Source organism: Camellia sinensis, chromosome 2 (assembly GCF_055761805.1).
Source record: "Camellia sinensis isolate YWXY chromosome 2, ASM5576180v1, whole genome shotgun sequence".
Classification (NCBI taxonomy): Eukaryota; Viridiplantae; Streptophyta; class Magnoliopsida; order Ericales; family Theaceae; genus Camellia; species Camellia sinensis.
In genome coordinates this window covers 142,525,865-142,540,335 of record NC_138962.1, presented here as the reverse complement: position 1 = coordinate 142,540,335, position 14,471 = coordinate 142,525,865, and positions in this window count along the sequence as shown.

Here is a 14,471-nt window from a genome sequence, read left to right as displayed (position 1 = left end):
AAAGGCAAAAAGATAATAAAATTTGGTTAGGTTCAATCGAATGTTATATTGAACTTATTGTATCTTGAATCATCGCATACTATTTAAGTGATGTTTGGTGATTCATGAGGCAAGTCTACCCCTTCCCTTGAGGTAATTCCATGATAGGGAGAAGGTGTTGTTTATCTTTTGTTCCATTTTATTGAGCTCTTATCCTATCATTTCTAAGATCATCAATGATTTGGGAATCGAATCTACTCCTCCCTTGATCATCTTCATAATAGGGAAGGGCAAAGAGGATAAACATCTCCTGAAAACACTTTGATTTTGCTCTGTTTAGCTTTTTGCAGTAGAGTATTTCCTACAAACAGTGGCCGGCCGACCACCATTCTGTATGGCTGACCACTTCTCAAGGACGGCCGGCCACCTATTTTGTACAGGCAATGGCATTTTTACAGCAGTGTAGAGCAAAATTTGAGACCAAAATAGAATGATTTTTTGACTGCAAACATAGCAGATTCTGGCAGCAAACAGAAAGGTTTCCAAAGGATGTTCTCGGTTATGCGCATGCAATCCCTCGACTCCCATTTGAACCCATTAGATTAGTGGCTTTAATATTCATTCAATTGTATTGTAATAATTATTTTAATTAGGACATTCATTCGGACCCTCTTGTGCGAGGGCAAACTTGTAATACTAGTATGTCTTCCAACCCCCATTTCTTTCGTCCTTTTAGTTACGTGCTTACCGTGGTAGTATCATGTTTTTGGTTTCATATCATTGCCATGATTTGTATCCATTTTTGCATGCATTGGATTCAGTTCATCATTCTCATATCATTGACATTTCCTACTTATTTGAATACGTGCATTACCGCATGCTTTGAGTTGATCCATATGACATCTTAAATAAGTCGAACCTAGTAGTTGCATTTTGTATGTGTTACCTTAGTTACTTTGCATATTAGGAGCATGCATTTTTTTCCAATTGTTTTCTTTTCTTTGGCTTGCCTCGGTTGAGTACTAGGTGAGCATTTTTGCTTTAGCATATTGCATGTGTGTTTGTGTTGCCATACCTGTAGACGCGCCCGCGTGGGGCCCTCGCCACAGTTCAGACTCGATTTGTTGTCACGGTTCTTAATCTGAACCAAAGAGTCCAAATCCGGCAAATCGTTTTGAGAAACAGATTTTTTTTTGAAAAGGAGTGCCAAACATGGACTGCGTTGCCAGAAACAGAGTCGCCACCTAAATATTTTAAAATGGGGGAATTTAGGAAACCCTGACTCGGTGCCAAAGGCCACGTGTCCGTCATTGCCAAAGTTGCCTCGGCTCAGGAGCTTGGGTACGATTGGGGAAGGTCAGCTATGAGCACCCCCTCTCGCCCGGTCTGAAGACCGGCCTCTACTAACCGTGATATCCAGTTTTGAAAACATTATGTGTTCTCATTCCGATTATTAGCCTAGAATTACTATGTTATACGCACAGCACACAAGTATAGACTAGATCGCCTAATTTGGAAATAAACATTGCATATCCGTTTGTTTTAAAAAATACTTTAGAATTTGCTACTCGCAAGTAGGCTAAAATATGGATTTCAACGAGTTTTTCCAACTCAGGCAGTCCAACCTTCACCCACAGGCATTCAAACAATTTATCACATAAGCATTTAGCTGCATGGCAAGCATACTGTCATGGCAACACTCACACGCATGCGGGATGCTAAAGCATAAATACTTACATCGTACTCCGTGCCAAAACAATAAACTAGTTAGCAAACGTGCGCGATCCTAGTTCATGTCAGATTGCCTAATGTAACACATACAGGATGCAATCAAAGTAGGCTCGGCTAACCTAAGCATGGCATGTGGAATGCGATCAATTGGTGCACGTATTCAATTTGGAATTGAAGTACAAATGCAGTTAGCGTGATGTACCAAGCCTGATGCATGCAATACAAATGCATGAATGCACGCATGCATAGCATAAGGTATGCTAAATTTAAAAATGCCCTAGTCTACCATCATAAGCAGGTAAATAAAAGGGAAGAAAGACATAAGGTTGGAAGACATACACACACTCACGCACACTTATTACATAATTGCCCTCACTCGGAGGATCCGAATAAATATTACAGTCCGGATGATAAGCAAATAAATTATTACAGAATTTCTAATTTACTTAACAGAATGAATGCAAACAAAAGAAAAGGTGGCCACAGCCCCCGCCTCGGGATGCGCGAACGATGCATGCTCGAACCCGTTTCGCCCGGAAAGCCCGCACCATACCATTGCTGCCTCTGTTTTTACTGCCTTGCTTCTCTGAAAAATGCCAAAATTCTGGGACAGGTTTGTTGCATACTGCAGAGTACCACTGGCTGGGGGAAATTCCCACCGGCAGTGTATAACTCCCATCGGCTGCTGATTTAATCATCGGCCATTCATCAATGGCCGGTCGGCAATGAATTATGCCGGTCGGCAGAAACTTCCTGCAGAAGACAGTTTTGGCAGCAACAGAGGACAGACAGCATATGGCATAGGATTTCAGGCACATGTGAGCTTGGCCATGTTTCCCATCATGTGTTGAACTCAGGGAAGCATGGCCCTCGATCCTCGAGCCACCCATTGTGCATGATAGCCCAAGAGATCAAGCTTTCCATTTGATGTAAAAATGCATGCAATCACACAAATGAGGACCAAGACCCTATCATGCCGAAGTCAAGGGTCCCGGTGACCGAGAGTCAAGGCACATTACATCACTTATAGTATGAACGCTCCTTGACCCTTACACTTGGTTTGACACCCCAAACCAAGTAATGCAATGCCTCAAAGATACAACATGGGATTAAAATGCAAAGCATGCCAAGTGCCATGCAACTAATATGGCAAGTATGCAATGCTAGGCATACCAAATGCAAATGCGATGCAAACATGGTCAACCTAAGCAATGGGATCAACATATTACAACGCTTAATGAAGCAATCATGCAATGGACATGAGACAAGCATGCAAGGGGGCCTTAAACCATAAAGGGGCAGACCTTGATCCACCCCAAAACAGTGGCCAAAAGTACCTAAAAAGATGGACAAACTCTCATACCAACATGCAAGCCAATGGTCCTAAGGCTAAGGCACAAAAAGGGCCACTTTACTTCTACCAACATGACCAATCATGGCATGAATTAGAGAAGTAAAAACAGAAATTTAGCATGCAAAAAAGGACTCCAAAACCTCCTAATATGACAGCTTAGGTGGCTCCAAAGAGACGTATGCACCGAAGCTCATTCCTAGGCATAAGAGGGCACACCCTCAAGGCATGAAAGAGGTCACACATGCACACATATAAACATGATTTTTGGACTAGAATATGGTCCTAAATGATACCAAATCATGAGGATGGTCATAGCTACGCATGCTAGAGGTCAACATGCTCAAGGCTTACAAGCCAAAACACAAAGAGATGACACCAAACAAAGCAAGCATGACTGAAATAGATGGCCAACAGACCTTAAACATGGTAAAATAATGCCAAAACCTTCATGGAACTAAGCCAACACATGCAAGAATTATGGCCTAAACACAAGGTGCATTTCTAGGCCAAATAGGGGGATGTAAAGCAAGTATATTAAGCATGCAAAAGGCCACAAATCCGACTAAAAACAGAGATTACAAATGAACTAAAAACACCCGAAAACCTCTGAAAAAGGGGCTAAAACCAATCAAGCATGCATGTTACCCTTTAAGCCAAAATGCAAGGAAATAAGACAATGAAGGGAGAGGGGTGTCCCTCCCCTATGCAAGGCTTCAAACCACCTTCCTCACCACTGAAAATCCACTGGTTTTCAGTGGTGAGAAGACCAAAACACTTAAGCAAACAAAGCCTTACCAAGGAGGCAACAAAAAGGCCAAATGAGGCCTAAGAGGGTGAGTTTGAACTCAAACCACTAAAGACCCTTAATGAAAGTTCTAAAGCATGAAAATATAAGCCTTTTTTATGCTATGCACAAAAACTAAATCAGCAAGAAAGATAGGTAAAAGACTAGTGCAAGTTTGGGGAAACTAAAGCAAAGTGCTCACCCTTGAAGCACACCTCAAGAACAGCCAATGCAGCCCTCTCCTTTTGGTCAAAAATAGCCCCAAAACTCAAGAATCAACCCTCAAAGTCCCTCAATCTCGGAGCAAGGTGTAATAGTGTGTGTATTAGTGCAAAAGTAAGGTAAAAGCACACTTTTAGGCCAAGAAACACACACAAAGGAGGAGAGAGAGGGAAGTATAGAGAGATGGTGTATCTATATGTATAAGCTCTGGTTTTTGCCTTCAAAGTTTCTAACCTAGAACAAGGAGAAGGCCCCTCCTCTTATAGAAGTCCCTCTTGCAAAGCTTATTCAACAAGCTTGCTTAGAGGGAGATCCCTCCATACACGTGTATGGAGGGAAGTAGAGTTGGTGCCAGCTATCACAGTTGGCACAAAATATCTACATAAAGTAGATGAACAGTAGTCGGCTACTCAAAATTGTCATTTTGACAAAAATGAGTGCCGACCGGCAACAAATAGTGCCGACCGGCAATATATATTGCCGATGGAGACAAAAACCAGCCGGTGGCCTCTGGCCATGGCCGGTGTATGTGGGGATGCCTCACAAGGCATTCCCTACCCCTCCAAGGCAAAATGCAAGTGTTTGGTGCAAAACCAGACACTAAACGGTCGAATTCGGAGATCCGGAGGCAAGGAACGTAGCCGAGACCTCCGGGAACTCCAAACGAACACAAACATGGATGATCACCAGGTGTTCAAACGGTGACGTCCAAGTCTTGAGGACGGTCAAAAATGGGGTGTCTACAATACCAAGCATATTACCATAAGGCTAAGTGCTTATTTGAAATAAATTGTTTCAATGCCTGTGGATGAAGGCCATTTTGCTTAAGTTGGGATGACTTTGATAAATGTACACATGAGCTTGCCTTTTCAAATAGTACATATTCAAAACTCTTTTCAAACAAACATAAAATCAAAGCATTCCAAAGTGGGTGACATAGTTTATACTTGTGTTCCTCACATAGTAAAGTGTAGACCGCTCGAACTCGCTTCGCGCGCGAGGGCGCGAATTGGGTTCATAGCTACTACAGTTCGGACTCCTGTCACGATTCTTAATCTAATCTCACAAAGTGCAATGTAAAACTGATAAATCACCAAAGAGTCCAAATCCGGCAAATCATTTTGGAAAATCAATTTTAATCAAAAAGTGCCAAACATGAACTGCTTTGCCAGATTTCAGAGTCGCCACCTATTTTGTTTTGGGGAAATTTAGGAAACCCTGACTCGTGCCGAAGGCCACGTGTCCGTCATCACTAAAGTTGCCTCGGCTCGGGAACTTGGGTACAAGAGGGGAAGGTCCTGAAATGAGCACCCCCGCTCGCCCGATCAAAAGATCGGCCTCTACTAATCATGATATGTTGTTTTGAAAACACATGTGTTCTTATTCCAGTTATTAGCTTAACTTACTATGTGATGCGTGCAACATACAAGTATAGATTAAATCACTCAATTTGGAACAAAACATTTCATGCTTGTTTTTCAAAAATGGTTTGGAATTGCTACTCGCAAGTAGGCTAAAGCGCGGATTTACCACCCTCAAGTGGGCTTAAAACAACATGATTTTGCCACTTCAAGTGGGCTTAAAACACACATTTTGATGAATTGTTCCAATTTAAGCAATGAAGCCTTCATCCACAGGCATTCATGCAATTTATCAAGTAAGCAAATAGCCTCATGGTAAGCATGTTGTCATGGCAACACTTACACACATGGTAGGATGCTAAAGCGTAAACACTTACAGTGTACGCCGAGCCAAAACTAAAGCTAGTTAGTAATCAATGCATGATCCTAGCTATGTTATCAATGCCTAATGCAACACATGCAAAGATGCAACTAATTAGGCTTGGCTATTATAAGATGGCATACGAATGCAACACTTGATAATCATGTATTCAAATAGGTATTGAGAGACAATACAGTTTGTATGATGCGCCGAGCCCGGTGCATGCAATACGAATGTATGATGCACTCATGCAAAGCATAAGTATGCTAATTGAAATATGCCCTAAACTAACCATCAAAAGCAGGAAAATAAAAGGGAGAAAGACGTGGGGTTGGAAGACATTCACACACACACGCACACGCACACTTATTACAACATTTGTCCTCTCGACGGAGGGTCTGAATAAGCAAGCCAACTAGCTACGCTAATTAAGCTAACTATTACAAACCAACTAATTAACTAATCTAGCTAACTAATTATTACAAACCGAATTGAAACTAGCTATGCTAAGCTAATTAGATTATTACAGAGATGAAATAAATTAGCTAAGCACATTAACTAATTAATTACAAAATCGATGAATTAACTAGCTAAGTAAAGCAGTTAAAATGGCCTCGAGAAGAGGGAGAGATGCATGCTCGGTTTGCTTCACTTGGAAATGCATTGCCTTGCCATAAGTTGTCTCTGTTTGCACTTGTGGTGACCTCAGAACATCGAACACACTTTCAGGTTGCATCTGCCTCAAAACAGAAGCATTTTGGAAAATTTTGCTGCAAGTGGCCGGCCAGCCACTTTAACTGGTCGGCAAGCTACTTCAACTAACCGGCCGGCCACTTTAAGTGGTCGGCAGGCTAGTGCAAGTGGCCGGCCGGCCACTTCCCTTTCCAGAATCTCAACTTTGCTACAACAGAGATCAACAAAGGCACAACAATGCATTTGCAAGGAAATGTGTGTGCAACTACTCTCCTTATCATTTCTCAAACTCAAAGGAGCGTGGTACTCGGCTCTCAAGCCACCAATCACGCATCTCAATGCATGATGGCCAAAGAGCCAAGCTTCCACAATGTTAGTGAATGCACAAATAAGACTCAAAGAACCTCCACCCTATCATGCATGATCTAGGGTGTCGGCGATCGAGAAACACAACACGTTTTATCACTTTGAGTATGAAACGTGCCACATTCCTCGTGTTTGGATTAACGTCCGATCCAAACACATGCAATGCAACACAAACATGTTATCTTGGCATGTTTTACTCGGTTCAATTATGTTTACTCATTTTAACTTACCAATTAATCCTTTAATTGATTTGTCCAAATGTGATTGTCCTCTAGTGGGAAAGATGGTCTAAACCACAAGTACCTTAAGCATGGAAGAAGTCTCATGCTTTTGGTTAGTAGAAGCCCTCAAGAGAAGGCTAAAACCATTAGGCATGAGAGCCTCAATTCCATGCTCAAGCCAACAAGGGGCTCAAGACCTCTTTCAAAACAAATGAATGAGTAAACAATAGAGTGTAATGGCATGTATTTCAGCACTGAAATGGCATGCAAAATGACTTAAAATCATGCAAATCATGCATGCAAGACATGCTTAAAGTCAAAGGCATTGAAACTAGCAAAAAGCATAGCACTATAGGCATACTATACTAAGCCTAAATGACCAAACCAACCTCGGACATAGGCTAAATATGCCAAAACAGTGGCTAAAATATGCTAAGATTAAGGCATATAACACAAGGAAAACATGTTCATTTGATGGCTCGCAAACAAGGCATGAAGGCACAACTCTCAAAAGCTCTTAAGGAGTGGAATATGTGAGAGTGTGGCAGTAATATATGCTCTAAAATTACATGCTAAATGATGCCAAAACATGCAATCATCACATACACAACATGTTAAAGGCCTCAAAACTCAAAGCTAGTCAAGGCCCTTTACACTACAACTATGCAAGGCAAACCTCAAAGGGCCAAGACCTCTTCAAACAGAGCTTAATCATGCTATATCAGTAGCCAAAATACGGTGGAGCCAAGCCGGTCAATAGGCCAAAACATGGAGCATGCTAGTCTAGTGAACAAAATTACACTAGAAGTGCAAGAAGCATGCAAGAGGTAACCAAACCAGCCAAAAATAAAGTTATATCATGGCAAATCAATGGCCAAAACATGCTTAAACCAAGCTTCAAAAGGGTAGAAAATCATGCTCACTTGTTAGGCCATCAACACATACAAACAAGAAACAAGGAGGGGAGGCCAACCCCTTCTATTTTGGACCTCAAAACATGGTTTCCACCACTGAAATACCTCTGATTTTCAGTGGTAAAAAGGCCAAAAAAGTTGGATTTGAAGGTGGTGAGAAGTTGCACAAAAGGCCTCACAAGCCAAGGAACAAAAATGGAGAACAGCCCCCAAACTCACCAAGCCTTAAACCACCATTTTTACACCTTAAAAATAGAGTTTTTGATAGTCCAAAACCAGCCCCAAAATAGTCCAAAACAATGGAAAAAGAATGGTGAAGCAAGTGTGCAAAACAAGCTTGAAAGGGAGAAGTGCTTACCCTTGAAGCACAGCAGCAAGATGGTCGAAATTTTGAGCTTAAGCCAGCTTTGAGAGCTCAAAATAGGCTCCAAGGGATCCTAGCCCAATGGTGATCCAGTTTGATCAAGGATGCCTAGGCCAAGGAAAAGTGTATCTCCAAGTGTATCTCTTGTATGCACACAAAGGCAAGAGAGAGAGCAAACTAGAGAGAAAGGCTGAAATTTAGCTCTGAAATTTCTAGAGAGAGAGGACTTTTTTTTAGAGAGAGAGGCTCCCAAAATTGCTTCACCTTTCAATATATGAGATATGGCTCCATATATAGCAAAAATGGAGCTTTGGTCGAAATATCTGAGTTTGGAAATATTTGGAGCAGTGTACAATAGCTGGAGGGAAAAGATTTGCATAAAAAATGAGTTTTTTGAAAAAGTGGCCGGCCGGCTACTTCAACTAGCCAGCCGGCTACCTCAACTGGCTGGCCGGCTACTTTTCTAGCCGACAGGAAAAATCTGCTCTGCAAGTCAAACTTCAAATAGGCATATCTCCTTCATATGAACTCCTTTTTAGGTCATTCTTGTGTCCAAATTGAAGCCCCGGAAGTAAGATTTCTAGTGGTGGCAGTCTCACATAAAAATTCCAACTGTGAAAAAAGTTATGCTTGTTTTGGTGAAGCCGCTCAATTTCGATCCTTCCCGGATTCATGCCGAACTTCTCCCAAACTAGTTTTCTCCTTTTCTCTCCTCTTTTCTTCAACTCCAAACCCCTAAGCAAGGTGTTTTGAAAGATTTTCAAATATTTCACCTCTCTTTCATTCATTTCCACTTTGTCCTTGCTCGGTTTACCGAAAAGTGCAACATTTAACGAAATGTGAGCCGCGGAGCATCGCAGAAACCTTTTTCAAAATATTTTGAAAGAGAGGGTTTTAAAATTTTAAATCTTTTGATCAAGAAATGGGGTGTGAGGTTTGGATTTGACTCTCCTCTTGCTGAAGAAATTGAACCCTTTGCATAGCGTAGCCTGCACCACTAAGTAAGCCATCAGTAGTGCCCAAGTCTTAAGGGCGGTAAAAAATGGGGTGTCTACATAAAGTTACTAGTAATAATCAGAACAAGAGCATATATTGTACATAAAAATCACGTCATGATTAGTAGAGGCTGATCTTTGATCGGGTAAGTGGGGTGCTCAATTCATGACCTTCCCCTCTCATACCTAAGTTCCCAAGCCAAGACACTTTGGTTATGACGGACAAGTGGCCTTTGGCACAAGTCATGGGTTTCCTAAATTTTTCAAAAATATTTAGGTGACAACTCTGAAATCTGGTAATGCAGTCCATTTCTAGCATCTCTGATAATAAATGGATTTTCTAAGATTTGCCGGATTTGGACTCTTATTTGCGTTTTTCTGTTTCACATTGTACTTGTGAAAGCATATTTAGAACCACGGGAGTCCGAAGTGTAGGGCTATCGTATCGGAGGATATTAAACCCCTCCGAGGAGCACGAAAAACCAGCTACACACCTACATCCATTGTATGGTCTTAGTGTTGTCCATATTACCATTATTGTTTTTTGTATTTATTTGATGATTTTACAAAGTTTTGAATCTTGTGGGGAATTGTTGGAGATTTCCTAAAACTTTCAAAACTTTATTTTATATTTATTATTTTTTGTATTTATGTATTTACTTATGTATTATTTTTAATAGTCTTATTTGTTTGAATTTTTAAACTTGTATTTATTTTCAAAATGAATGGGTGTGTCTGTTCCCCACAGATTTCAAAGAGTCTATTTAAAAGAGGACTCTTACTCAGAGAGAGGGGGAAAAAAAAAACGTATTCTGATTGCATTCTCTTTCTTTTCTTTGCTGTATTTTCTATATTTTTGGGCAACTGATACAGACTTGGCACATCCATCTGGTGTAATTGTGCATTGTGTCAAATTCCTTTGAATTCTTAGGTTGTATCTTGGAGTCGTGTGTGATAGTTAAAACCTGCACAGAGGGACTTTAGGACAATGTCTTTAACGTGCCTCTCCGAATCACAAAAGCTATTTTTTAAATCTTCTTCTTCAGTATTTTGATAGATGTATATATATATATAATTTTTGAAACTGTATAAAACCTATTTTTAGAATCTATTTTATTCAATATCATTATTCTATGAGATTGATTTATAGTAATTATTATTTAATTCCCACAACAATAAATAGCATATGAGTTCGGGTAGTTGAATTAGGTTTTGTAAATGGATAGAATATTGTATCGGTACCCGCACAGAGAGTCTAGGTGCCCAATTGTCTTGTGTTGAGCTTATCGCTAGATGAATGTGAGAAAATGTTTTTGGGTGTCCATTGGTCTTGCCATATTAATAGCAGGTAAAAATGAAAAAACGGATGATTTTGGGTGCCCATCGCCCTGCCATATTAATAGTCGGCAAATATTGGGATATTTTCAGTATATAAATCTTACATATATATGTAAGGTTCTCTGCTCTTGCTTGGGACTTCATTGTGTATTTACAGCCCTGAGGTGTTATGCAGTGAACATCATTGATTTTAAAGAGAAAAACATGGATTTTATTATGACATGTGCATATCATGATCATGTGTATTTCAATCATTTACATACTCTAGTAATAGTATTCCTACTGGGCATTAGCTCATTTCTATCATAACAAACATTTTAGGTTCTGATGATGTGCCTCTACCTAACTGGAGTTTGGTGGAGATCTTGATGGAGCACGGGAGCTCACTTGAATGTTTTATGTGATCACATCCATCGGCCTTATGTGTGTGGGATAGAATTCCTATTATTTGATATCAAGGTTCTTGCCTTGAAAAGTGTTAGCCCCTTTGGGCAATGTATTATACTTATTCTTTTACATGTAATGCTTTATGTATTATTAAATTAGCATATATTATGATGAAGGACTTTAATAGTCAACTCAAATGAAAGGTTGGTAATTATAATTTGGATGAAAATTATCGGGGCATTACACGCCTATTCTGTATCCACTAGCTCTGAATTGGGCTAAATTATTCTAATGGGCTTGGGCTTGTACTTGCAAATCTTCCTTTCTGGTGGTTTGAGTGATACTAAAACGGCCTTTCCATCAACTATATCTCTTGAGTATGAGACAACCGACTGAGTTTGCCCCATTTAGCTTGGGAAACTTCCTTTTTAGGAGCAATGGAGGCAAACAATCATATGTGTAGGCAGATGGACCCAGTGAAATTATGTTCACACTTACCATGGGATCCCAAAATCATCATCATCATCATCAATTGGGTGGTGGTTTCTCAACTAAGAAATTTAAAGGATTCTTACCAAAGTGATCAACCAACCAATTGCCTTTTCATTTTTTATTCCCCAACCCCATTTAAAAGTGCATAATCAAATTACAATTTGTGTTTTTTTTTTTTTTAATTGTTGTTCAAAGTAAAGTTTTTCTTAAAAGTTTGAGGAGTCCAAATTTTATTCCAAGGAATAAATCAAGCAATCATACCTTAACTAAATATCTCATAGAGGAATCAAAATTTTACTCAAAATGGTAGACTTGGTCACCACTTCCTCGCCTACCATTTTTCCAATAAAATTAAGGTTCCACCAAAGTCAATAGTCCAAAGATTTTTATTAATTGAAAACACTTTCTATAATTTCCGAACTCTACTCAACTTTCATGTTAAAATTTTTCAAGGAATTTTAGATTTTATTCCAAGAAAGTAATCATGCGACCATCTTCTAGTCAAATGCCTTCTAAGGAAATCCAAAATTTTATTCAAAATGAAAGACTTGGTCATCACCTCCTTATCTAACACTTTTCCATAAAATCAAAATTCCCTCCAAACTCTATAACATAAAGATTTTCGTCTAATTAAAAACTTTCCATAATTTCCAAAATTCCACTCATATTGTTTATTCAGAATTCTCCCTTATGGAGCTTCGAATTTTATTCCAAGTATTCAATCATACGATTGTTTTCTAGTCAAATACCTTTTAGGAAAATTGAAATTTATTCAAAATGGAAAACTTGGTCACCATTTCCTTATCTACCTTTTTTCATAAAATTAAAATTACCCTAAAGTCAATAACTTAAAGATTTTTCATTCAATCAAATACCTTCCACAATTTCCAAGGCTCTACCTAGAATGGAGATTTTGTTTTTAGTTGTTCTTTGATCACCTTTGTGTGTGTGTGTGTGTGTGTGTGGATTTTTCCTTCAATTTTGGAAAGGCAATCTTTTTTTTTTTTTTTCAATTGATCACTAAGGTAGGAATTTAGCTTTAAACTCAAATCCTTCAAATTGGGAAACCACCCCCTAATTCACCACTAATTACTATAACCATAATCAAGATCAAATCATTGCTTAAATTGAACTCCCAGATTTTGAAATCAAATCACTATCTTTCTAATTGTTGATCCTTGGAATCAAATCAAATAATTTTCATTCAAGACAAGATATCACATAAGCACATAATTTACATTCATGCTTATTTGGTGGTAGGGTTTCCCTATCCTAATTTTGAAAATGGGATATAAGATTTACTAAATCACACAATAAGGCAACAACACAATCTTAGAAAGGGAAGTATCATGTCCTAGTTTGGAAGGTGTTAAAGCTTTCCATATGCAAAGATAGGTTTAGTCGAGAGGGTACATTAGCTATGACTATCAATATATCTCTCATCCCACCTTGTAATGCAAGGGGATGATCAAATAGTGCTAATAGCAAAATCTAACGCTTGCTTGTTGACTTAACATAACCTGCGAATAGTGTCCAAAATATTAAGCAACAAAGCTAGGTTTTCCAAGCCCACAATGATGCAATGCAATTTAGTAATTAACCACTAATCTCATAAAATAGAAAAATTTTAAGTCAAAGCAACTTAATTCCCCAATAAAGTCACCTACTGTGGACGCTGTGCCTTTTTTGAGTCTAAGGCCCACCTCCCACAAAATTGTTGTACCGACTCCCTTTAATAACAAAGAGTTTCCACTTAATTTTTAAAAAGAAATTAATAAACCTTTAATAATGAAAACTAAGTTAAGGATCGATCCGTCATAACCATAAAATTTCTAGGTTCGGGAGCTTAGGAACAAAAAGAAAAGGTCACTGAATGATAGCATCCCCTTTTGCCCAATCTGAAGATTAGCCTCTACTCACTTTCTATTTTATGATTTTAGTGGTTAATTATTACAAACTTCATTTTTAAGACTAAAAAAACCTTAACCTAGAACTAGATGATTTGAATAAAACAAGTGTCATTCATTTTAGTTTCAAGAACAATGCCATATCTTCTATTGAAATAAAGATTTTCCACTAAAAATAGATTTTTAAAAAAACATGGCCATAAGCTTCGAATAAAATGAACAATACTTATAAAAACACCCAAAACAACCAATTTTGTATAGAAGACCATCTAACATGGATTATTGAAAGAAAAAAAAAAACAATGCAACAATGACACGCATATGGTATGAAGATCAAAAGGACTTACTCGGCCCACTTTCAGTGCTTTAAATGCAAAGACATAAATAAAGATGACCTAAATATGCAATTAATACATACAAAATGCAACCTAGGCCTTGTTTGAAGCTACTAAATAATGAAAATACATAGAAGAGCAAATAACAAATAAAGATTGAAAAATGCAAACTATGTATATGATGATTTAAACGGGACTATGTATATGTATTACATGGTTAAAACAAGCCTAAGATCATGATGTTCTAATGAGACAAAGAAAGCATGCAAAACGAGGTAAGAAAGTGAACAAAACTAAACGATTACATGATGAGATGATGGCTTGACACCCTAGCATGAAGGAGTATTAAAAATAGATAGAGAATAGGTACTAAAATAAGGATATAGTCAACGATAAGCCTGTGTTAGTCTCACTCAAGTTTCTGAAAAGAAAGATCTGCAAGTCTTCTAGCAAGACCACTCATGCATTGTCATCCGATACAGTGATAATAAACACCAATTCGCATAGTCTAGATTTGTTAGCTCCTCGAAGTCCAAAATACTTCAATCCTCTGAGTCCTAAATCAGCAATCCCCATGGCCCAAGTTCAAGAACTAACTGAATTGATGGTCGTACTCCGAAGGTCAATGGAACATCTCACTATCATTGTAGAGGCCCAAGCCCACACT